General features: G+C 44.1%; 1 protein-coding gene across 1 annotated transcript in view; it reads right to left on the minus strand.

The window, feature by feature from the left end:
• HIVEP1 (HIVEP zinc finger 1) overlaps positions 1-2,549 on the minus strand; it is a 142,127-nt gene extending 139,578 nt beyond the window's left edge. The window contains exon 1 of the mRNA XM_045866369.3: positions 2,396-2,549. The gene's annotated coding sequence lies outside the window, so the exon portion shown is untranslated. The remainder of the gene's footprint in view (positions 1-2,395) is intronic.
• Between the last annotated feature and the right edge of the window lie 5,278 nt (positions 2,550-7,827).

The following is a 7,827-nucleotide window of genomic DNA, read 5'->3' on the forward strand; positions in this document are numbered from 1 at the left end:
AACTTTGAAAAACAACTTAAAAAAAAACTGGGAGGGGGGCGGGGTGTTGGTTTGGAGGGTGGAAGGGGACATATTATTAACCCTGAACTGAAACTACTTCTTGGTGGCGGATGTTCTATTAAAAGACTGAGGAAAGCCAAGGTTATTCCAGAGGCCGCTCCAAAGCCCGCTGGTGGTTCCCAGCGCCGGGGCTGCCAGCGCAGTTAACCCTTGCCTGTCCGCCTGATAGCTTTGGGCAGGGAGAGGAGGGGTCTTTGGGGTCGGAAAGGGAGGTGCGGGGCTGGGCAGCGGACCTGGCTCCCGGGACGCCGAGGAGAAGAGAAAGGGGGAAGAGGGAGTAATTATCATAAACCAGAGTTTGACCCTTGCTGCTAGAAAGCAGTAGAGGAAGCAAGAAGTGGTAATCTATGGAAGTCAGTCAGGAAGGGCTGGACCAGGGTAAGGAAGGTTTTCGGGGTTAGAACTACTAAAGAATATTAGAAACAGGGGACTCAGAAATTCCACATGTACACCTAAAGAAGCAGGCAAAAGTGACTGGTTTAAGGAGCCACGTTGAACTTGGGAGGAATAAAGCAAAACAAAAAATGTGATGTAGAAGAATTTCTTAGATTAAACCAAACTGCTTTCCCCTTTTAAGGAATAAAAATGCTAAACGACCGTACACCCACTACGCGGGCCATCTGTGCAAACTTGAATTGTTTTGTTCCCTGGGGCTTCCATAAAGACATCTAGGCTTTTCCTGCTAGGGTTGACCCCGAAAATTCCCCTGAGGAAATCCTACCTCTAGCTCATTTGAGCTAAGAAAAGCTTAATGCACCAAAATGGGAATGATTAAAAATAGAATACTCTAAAAAGGCGAGCTTGTAACCAAAAGTAAAGTCACGTAAAGGGGGGAATATACCTCTTAAAAACTAAATTTGGTCGTAAGAGCAAAGATCACCCAACAACTGTCTAAATTTGAAATGATGTTGTTTAGCATACTATACTTCCAACCTGTCAATGAAATAATGCAATCTTTAAATTTTCAATGTGATGTAATCATCTGTCTTTTGTAAAAGTAAATGATATCTAATGGATTGCAATCACAAAAAGTATGTAATGTAACTTCCCAACTGGGCATTTGAATAAAGGTTAAACACTCATTTAAATGTTCACGTATATCTAATCTGTCAGAGGATAAAGATTAAGGTAGCTTGATAATGATTAATTCTCCTTGGTGTCACTTGCTAAATCAAAATGCTAACTGAATGAATATATCTTTAACCCAATGGTTGGTGAACATAACAAATACACACTGTGAACACAATGTTTATATGGGATTTGGCATTGTGCGCTTTCTAACAGATTAAGCATGCAATTTGGAGTTATAATAGCTAATTTTGCCATTTTAGCTTGTTAAAGAGCTTTTTTCTTAAATAGACGACTCACAACTTAACTTTCTTGAGTGGTAAATCAATATTAAACTTTCCTTTGAAATATATGCAATACGGAACAGTTTCCTATTTCCTAGTTTCGAATTTTCTAAATGCAATTTCTTTTCCTAATTCTGCCTGCAGTTCTAACTTCCTGCTTACCAGAACGAAGGGAAATCCAGCTAACCGGTAAAGTAGCTAGTTTCCACTTGCTTTATGGCAAATTAAATACAGTTTCTCAAATGGTATCGGAATGTGGGGGGAAAGAATTTTTTTTTTTTTTAACCAGAAGATAAATGTGAATGGGGAACAACAGTTTGAACTGTCAAAAATTCTGTTAACAATGGGGGAGGTGATCATACTCAGGAGGGGGAAAAAAAAAAAGTAGAAGAAAGGGGTTCCCAGGGCCCTAGTTCTCTCTAGCTGCATTCCTGCTGGCTGTGTGAACGCTTTGTAGCTCCCCCTCCGGGAGTGCGGTTCAAGCGAGGGCAGTGTCATGGCAGGGCTCTCTGCACACATTTTCCTTGCTGAGCAGTTTTGGGAGGACACAAGTCTACCCTGGGATTTCGCCGCGGGACCCCACCGTCCCGCCGCGATCCTCGGGCTCCGCGCCACCACCGCCGTCCGCGTGTCCCCAGCCCCGGTTCCCACGCGGCCGCCCGGCCCGCTCGGGCTCCCCCCTGGCGCGGCCCCGCGGCCCCGGCCCTCCGCCCTGCGCGCGGCCCCGCAGTGCCGCCGCCACGCGGAGATCCCGGAGGTTCCTCCCCGCCGGCCGCCGGGTCACGCCGCCGCCCGTCCCTCCCCTCCGCCCTCCGCCCTCCGCCCTCCGCGCGCGCCGGGCTTTCCCGTCCACCGGCCGAATCCCCTCCTCCTCGGGGCGACCCGGCGACAAAACCTGCCCCCGCTCGCTCTGCCAACTCTGCCCCCACGCCCAGGCTACTGCCGAGCCAGACGCCAGACAAAAGAACCGAGAGAAAACTTACCCGAACTGCAACGCAAAAGTCTGATCCAAAGCTTCCTGGGTTTAACTTTTAATTTTAAAAACAACAAAAGCAGAAACCAAAAGCCTCCTAGGTTGAAAGTGGGCGTGAGAGGAAATGCTAGGGGGAGGCGCTTCATTCCCTCGGCTGCTTTTGCCCCCCCCCCCTTTCTGGCCCCTGCCTGGGGCTTTGATGTTATCTAGTGCACCGCCTACGTTGGTTTACACCGTGGGCTCTGTGCCGCGAATGATATGCAGATATTTGGCACTTTATGTGCTGGTTTGAAGAGAGGGAAGCAGGTGGTCACGGTAAAGGATTTCCACTTCTTCCCCCCACACCCCCCTCCCCCTCCCCCTCTCCCCCCCCCCCCCCCGCAGTGAGAAAGGACCATTTGCCCCGGGCTATCCTTTGTTACCTGGACTGAAATGAGCAATCCACCAATCCCGCGATCCTGGAGAGCTGGACCATGTGGTATTATTATCTGTTAGACACGCACACGCACACACACACACACATACACACACGCACAAAGGCCTTCTAAATTAGATTCATTTCCCCTCCCCTCTCAGCGCAAACTTAGAACAAGGTGGTATTGTATGTTTTCCGAGGCTTTGTTTGCTTTTTAGATCTGTTTTGAAAGTAAATACTATTTCCCTTCTGAGATGGACCGGCAGCCTTGAAGCGACAAGGATCCACTTCTGAAGAATCTCCATAATAACATGTCGTTCATGCCCATTCTTATAGTTCAGAATATGTCCGCGCCCTCCCCCCTCACATTATGGAAAGGTTGTAACTATTGACTTTATCTTAGTTAACTGGACACTAGCAGAAACTGGATATATTTTCACGTTAGATTAGCAGTCTCAGGCCATCACAAAGCATTAACAAAGGATGGTTTTGGTTTTTTTCTTTCTCTCTCTCTCTCTTTTTTTTTTTTTTTAACAGATTAGTAATCAAGAAGGTTTGTTGTCTGCCATTCAGCCCTAACTGTTCATCCACTTTATGCCAACACCAACCTGTGTTCAAGCCTTGCCCTCTGGGAATTTACAAATTAATGGAGACAGGATAAACACATTGAAAAAAATACCTAGAGGGAAAAAAAAGATACAAGAAGAAGCTTATAAACAGAGCCAATTAAAGTTCTACAGAGTTATTTACATGCTTGCTGAGAGCTTTCTGGATTGGGTGGAGGGCAGTATTATCAGAGAAAGTTCCATCCTGAAGGTGAGTTCTCAGTAGGATTTTGAAGGAGAGAAAGTTCATGATTTGGCAATGGTCTGAGAACCACATTCCAGGCAAGGGGAATAGCTTGAAGGTGAGTAAGTGAACTGTGTGTGATGGTGTTGCCGGCTAGAGCTGAAAGTCACTGCAAATGTGAAACAAGTAGGGTGGCCCTGTAAATGTAGCATCCAAACCAGGACACTTGAGAGGGAAAGGGAAGCTATTAATAACTATGCAGATGAGAGACATATACCTGGGCTGTCCTAGTAATGAGCTACGAAGACAGAATGGGGAGACAACAGACAACCCGGGAAAAGCCTTCTCTGGCATCGTTAGGAAGGAATTTGGACATGTTACTACAGTTGATAGTTCTTTGGAGACATCTGGACTGAGACTGATCTTTTGAAGAAAAATTATGGTCATTGATGGATTTAGGATCTGTCACTGTAGTATTTTTACCAGCAGAAGTAATAAAGTAGTATTTGTATGGACAGAAATTGCTATAGTAGACTTGTATCAGCAACAATGGTAATAATAGTACTTGTATCAGCAGCCAGAGTAATAGTGGCCAGAAAGGTGGTGCTAGTAATTGACAGTTTTTGAGAATTTATGACTTGTCAGTCTTTCCTGTGTAAACTCATTTAATCCTCACTATAAACCCATACTACAGATGAAGAAAAAGAGCCTTAGAATTGCCAAATAATCTACCTACAGCCACAGAGCTAGTACGTGGTAGATACATGCTTGGAGCCCAGAGAATATTGAGATGCTTAAAGCTTGAAGATTATATTTTGTGAAAAACATTACAATAGCTCTATCATGATCTACATCTGTGGAGAAAGAAGAAAAAGAAATGGGGAAAAAAAGTCCATATTTTCAAGTTTTGAGAAGCTGGTAGATTGTGTGATGAAAATGGGGAAGTCCGGACGGTATGATGGTTGAAGGGGAGAAGAGAAAATTACTAATTTTAACCAAGTCTACTTTTATTTCATTCACATTTATGCCAATACTATTAACCTTACAGGATACGCTATTACAAGATACCTGGTCTCTAACGTCATTTAAAAGCACCTAGGTCAATGCCAGCTAGTAGAAGAGTGTACTGAGTATTATTTGGTGTACTATCTGCTAAAGGGGTGGAGGAAGACTAGAAGTGGCTGATGGGAGTGAAGACTTGCAGTTCCTAAAACCATTCTTCATAAACAGTGTCCACGAGTGGAATACTGGGGAACACTGGAAAAAGGCACTGGCATTCAATTTCTTATCTATGAGCGAAATAGTCCAACTTTATCCATGATCTAACAATGTGGATACTAGCAAGTGCAATAATCTAAGACATTGTATCAGTCGGCTGGGACAGCTATACAGATTGCTGTAGATTGGGCCACTCAAACCTTAGAAATCTATTTCCTCACAGATCTAGAAGCTGAAAGTCCGACATCAAGGGTCACCTGATTTGGTGCCTGGTGAGAGCTCCCTTCCTGGCTTGTAGCTGGCCAGCCGCCTCTGCCCCGTGTCCTCACGTGACATTTCTTCCGAATGTGCGCATCGAGAGAGACAGTGAACGTTCTAGTATCTCAGAAGGACCCTAATCCTATGGGATCAGGGCCCTACCCTTATGACTTCATTTAACTTAATTACCTCCCCAAGACCCCATTTCCAAATACAGTCACACTGAGGGTAGGGCTCTAACGTATGAATCCAGAGTGTTCGGAGAGGCACGGTTCAGTCCACAGCAGACTTACATGGAAATGCAGAGTGAATTCGTACAGACCTAGGAAACCGTCTTGTCAGGTCCTTGAAGATGAAATGAGTAACATGGGCTTTGGGTTCAAACCTGCATTCCAGTCAGAGGACACTGTGGGAAAGGTTGTGCTCATCTCTTTAAGTTCTAGTACCTTCCTCATAGGGTTGAGTGAAATACTAGATGTAAAGTCTGGAAATAACAAAGGGCTCAATGAATGTTAGCTACTATTATAACTCACTATTTTACTAATGCTGCTGCCTGGGAAAACGGGGAGTTGGAAAAGCTCTGAAGTAGACTGCAGCCTCCTCTATCCAAGGGGAGACCGACTGGGGTGTGCTTGATTTGATCATGGCCTCAGAGGGCCAAAGGCCTTCATGCTCATCTCCTCCTTCCAGGAAGAATGACTCCTAAATAACTCTTAAAACATAGTTGTGTACTCTACTTTTTAACATTTCTAGTCAGTTTAAAGCTGTTTTGGTATACACATTTACTGCCTTGTAAATAAAGCCATTTTATTGATTGCCAATGGATTTAAGAGTCTCATCTTCCCCATAGTGTTCACAGGCTGAACTTATATAAATTAAGCGTTCTCTGTCTTAGCCTATCTAAACTGTGGATACCCCTTTCCCTACCCCATACTCTCTATCTCATCACTCTGTTCATTTCCTTTACAACATCTGGCATTCTGGAATTATCTTGCTGATTTCCTTGTCTGTTATCTCTTAATCCTCGACTAGAATATAAGGGCCATGGGTGAAGGGGGCTTGATTTGTTCCCCACTGAGTCCCCAGCACCTGGAACAGTGTTGCAATAAATGTTTGTTGAACAAATGAGCAAGAAAACTGTAACTCCTTTCCACCCGAATGTAATCCGATGAGTTACTTTCAGATCTTGCTTTATTGGTGGCAGGACCCGCTCTCAAGATGGCCCCAAACTAATAGCTTTGTCGTAGACTGAGTCCAGCTCATCTTTCAGTTTGGTTACCAAGATTTCCATGCCAACTTTACTGTTTTCCTACTTTTGCATTTTCATTCAAACAACTTGGAATGTTTGTATTTCTGGACTCGATGTCTTATAATACAGTTAAAAGGGATCAGCTTATTTTTGTAGACCAGGGAATGGAAATATAAAGGGGCCATGTGTCTGTACAACATGGTCAAGCTGGCTCCTGGCAGAGCTTGACTGGAGACCCCCAGTCAACCCTTCCTTCATTCTGCACCCTAGTCCTTCTCCTTGCGCATCCTTCCCTGATGCTCACCCACCAGCCACTCCACTGCCTTTGCTTGCTCTTAATCTTCATGCCCATATTTTTAAAAAATGTCTCTCCTTTGGTATAGTTTTGATTGAGGTTTCATGGCTTGTGCATTTTTATGTTGAAAGGAAGGAAGGGAAGGAGGGAGAGAGAGAAAGAGAGAAAGGTAGGTGTGTGTGTCTCTAAAATTAAGAAAAATATGGCCGAGCAAGGGTTAAAAAAAATGTGATCTATAGGAAAAGCTATTCACTGAGTGTTCCTGGCTAATTCAATCCACGTTCCATACCTTTTCTTTCTGGGTTGCTATAATTGTGGAATTCAATAGGGTTAAAATCAGGCATATTCTTAGTGAGAAATAGGGGTTGGGAAAGAATTTTTTAGTAATACCCTTACAGCCCTGGAGAGAATCCACCAGTTTCAGAATCTGCTACTAATAACAACATGTATTAAACATTCACAGGGAAAGATAACCTGGTGATTAGAAGCCTAGACTGCATCCTGGCTCTGCCAGAAGCATGATCTTGGGCAATTCATTTAAACTTCCTGTGCCTCAGTTTACTCAACTGTAAACTGTAAAGCGCGCAACTGTAAAGTGGATGTAATTGGTGTCGTCATAAAATTATTATGAGGACAATGAGTTGGTATTTCTTTTTTTTTTAGATTTATTTATTTATTTGAGAGAGAAAGAGAGAGAGAGTGGGGAGGGGCAGAGGGAGAGAGATTCTTCAAGTAGACTCCCCACTGAGTACAGAGCCCAGCCAGCAGGGGGCTCAGTCTCATGACCCATGAGATCATGACCTGAGCCAATATCAAGAGTTGGACACTAAACTGAGCCCCCCAGGTGCCCCATAAGTTGGTATTTCTGAAGCACTTGGTGCCCGTCACCTAGTTAAAACTGCAACACACATAAATGTTGACCAGTTCTTTATTGCATTTCCCACACTCTGCCAAGTGTGCTTTTATTACCTTTCAAATCTTGAAATAAGTCTCTGGAGATGGGGGAGATGTGATAACTAGATGTAACATGGTGCCCAGGATAGAATCCTGGGATAGTAAGAGGATATCAGTGGAAAAACTTGGTGGCCTCCAAAGAAGGTCTAGAATTAAGAGTAAATGTACTCGCATTTTAGACAAACAGATCGTGTAAAATGTTAACAATGGGAGGAAATGGGTGAGGGTATATGGAAGCTCTCTGTACAATCTTTGCCTGTGTTC

This window comes from Mirounga angustirostris, unplaced genomic scaffold, assembly GCF_029215605.1.
Source record: "Mirounga angustirostris isolate CCGP_5_RB_7025 unplaced genomic scaffold, mMirAng1.0.hap1 SCAF_8, whole genome shotgun sequence".
NCBI lineage: Eukaryota > Metazoa > Chordata > Mammalia > Carnivora > Phocidae > Mirounga > Mirounga angustirostris.